Source organism: Peromyscus californicus, unplaced genomic scaffold, assembly GCF_007827085.1.
Source record: "Peromyscus californicus insignis strain IS unplaced genomic scaffold, ASM782708v3 Scaffold_6__1_contigs__length_162567912, whole genome shotgun sequence".
Taxonomy (NCBI): Eukaryota; Metazoa; Chordata; class Mammalia; order Rodentia; family Cricetidae; genus Peromyscus; species Peromyscus californicus.
The window spans coordinates 147,555,163-147,557,722 of record NW_026294584.1 but is presented as its reverse complement, the minus strand read 5'-3'; the positions used below and the strand labels follow the sequence as shown (position 1 = coordinate 147,557,722).

At 47.3% G+C, this 2,560-nt stretch overlaps 1 pseudogene; it reads left to right on the top strand.

Moving 5' to 3' along the window:
* Positions 1-1,571: 1,571 nt before the first annotated feature.
* LOC128100167 (non-histone chromosomal protein HMG-17-like) lies at positions 1,572-1,842 on the top strand (annotated as a pseudogene).
* Positions 1,843-2,560: the final 718 nt, after the last annotated feature.

Sequence of the window (2,560 nt, the reverse complement as noted above, 5' to 3'; positions counted from 1 at the left end):
ATAAACATTATAAATAGATCAAGAGCTGAGAAGTTAGTTAGTTGCCTCAATGATCAATGAATGAGCAAGCATTTCAATGCCTGTTTGTTACACTGTGGGGGAGAGAAGAGAAGCCTGGTCAACGTCTTGACGTAGAATCTAAATTATACACAGGAGCTGAGCAGAGGGCAGCAGAAATACATGGCCCCCTTGCTGAAAGGAAGGCCAAAGGGCAGCAATGAGCAGCCTGACTGGAAAGGGACATCCGTGCCCAGGAACTAAATATGCCAGGTGCAGGAGGACCTGGCCTCCCCGTCACCACGGTGTTCTCATCCATTGCTCTCCTCCATCGTGTTCCATGAACTCTTAACTGCCTCTGACCACTCACTCCATGCTTCATTTCTCACACACTGGCCTTCCTGACTCACTATAGACCTTAATCAGGCCAGTCTTAAATGACTGAAACTCCTCACGGCTTACCAGTGAGTGATCAGATATTTTACAGCTACTGAGTACTGACTGTCAGGATCAACAGGAGATGGGGAGAAAGGGTGCACGGGGGTGGGGGTGGGTGGGATTGGTGGGGGTGGGGCGTGTCTCAGTGCTTTCCCCCAGGCTCATCCTAAATAACACCATCCCCAGGGTACATTCTGAAAGGAAGATTCCTGCTCATGACCCTTGACTGATGTCTCGTTCAGACCTACTCTTTGCTCAGTCCCACCTGCCTCTTCCCGAGGCCCCACGGCCCAGAAGTCACCCCAAGTTAAAGGGTTATTCCTTTGCCGCGCCCAAGCTCCAGTGTGCATCACTTAACCTTTCTATGTCCCTCACTGAGTCACTTGCCCCAGGCTGAGAGTTCTGTGATGACTGATGTTAACATCCCCGCCACCTAGGACAGGATTTCACAACAACTAGGTAGCCACCGTTTTATTTCACATAGTTATATAGTGATGGTAATAATAGGTGTGCCTTGCTTAGTGGTTAGTACGCACCTACAACCACCCTGGATTTTACGTTTTAAAAAATAAGATAATGTTCTAAATTTAGAGAGGAGAAAACTGAGACTCAGGGATGTCAGTGGGTACCAAGACACAAAATAGGACATGACCAAGTAGGACTTGAACCCAAACCCCTCTGGCTCTGGACACAGTCCTGCCTTCTGACCAGACTCCTCTCCCAGGAATACTGCTAGAGTAAGAGACACCACACCCGTGCTGCCCCAGGTACACTGATGGGGACAGCCACATGTCACTAGAAATTTCTTGATGCCTGTGTATCTCCCTAAATGGGGTAATTAGACAAAACCCTTTTAGGGTGTACAATGCATGGCCACATTCATGCCCTGGGCCAAAGTTCATGGTTGACTGTTCATGGGAATGGCAGCAAAGCTGCTCCTCTTGTTCGTTCCTGTAACTAGACAAAGTTTTTCCGGCTTTCGGGGTTTAGATGATGTCTCACTCTTGTATGATTTCCTCTTCCTGTTCACGGATCTGCATCTTATTAAGAGTACTAGGAAGAAGCAGTGAGAATGACCCCCCACGGACCAAACCCGCGCACCACTGCATCCCCTCCTTCAGCACCATCCCTCCGCCATGCCCAAGAGAAAGGCCGAAGGGGTTGTTAAAGGAGGTAAAGCCAAGGAGAAGGACGAGCCACAGGGAAGATCCGCAAGGTTGTCTCCCAAACCTGCTCTTCCACAGCCAGAGCCCAAGACTAAAAAGTCCCTGCAAAGAAGGGGGAGAAGGTCCCCAAGGGGAAGAAGGGGGAAGCCGATGCTGGTAAGGATGCAAATAATCCTGCAGAAAACAGAGATGCCAAAACAGAGCAGGCACGCCTGCGGACGGTGCTGGAGACGCCAAGTGAGATGTGTGCATTGTTGATAACTGTGCACTTCTGGAGACTGCACAGTTTGAAATACTAGTTTTTATCAAGTTTCATAAAAATGCAGAATTTTATTTTACTTTTTTTAAAAGCTATGTTGTTAGCACACAGAACACTTCATGTTTGCTTGTTTTTTTGGCCGGGGGAGGGAGGGGCAGGGAAAGGAACCTGTGTCGCTAACACAATGTCTCCCAAGCTGGATTGGTGATGGTTGATGATGGAAAACATCTTTCCCTGATGATTTTGAGAGACTCTCTTGGCTCTCAGGAGAGACATCCTGGTGTTGACAAATGTGGCCACCATTGTACAAAATGCCTTGTGTGGGAAACTATAAATTCATTTCTGTGTCTTCCTCCCCTGTACCACCAACATAGACTTAACTCCCTTCAAACCAGAGACCTGTTGGAACCTGACCCCCAAAATTGGTTTTGCCGGTTTATTGGGCAATCTGGACTTTGCAGTGGTATTATTGTGTCCTCAAAAGAGCAGTGGTTCCTTTTGTAAAAGATTGTGGACTTTCAAACTGATAATTCTGCTGAGTTCATTTCGTTTCCTGAAAGTCAGGTTGGCTTGTGAAAAGTTGTTAAACAACATCCTCAATGTGAACGGTCAGCCCACACTCTAAGCTCTCACCTTTTTCAAAGCATCGAATGAAGACTCATTGGGTTTTTATAGTGGCTTTCTGATTTTGGTAGTCTAT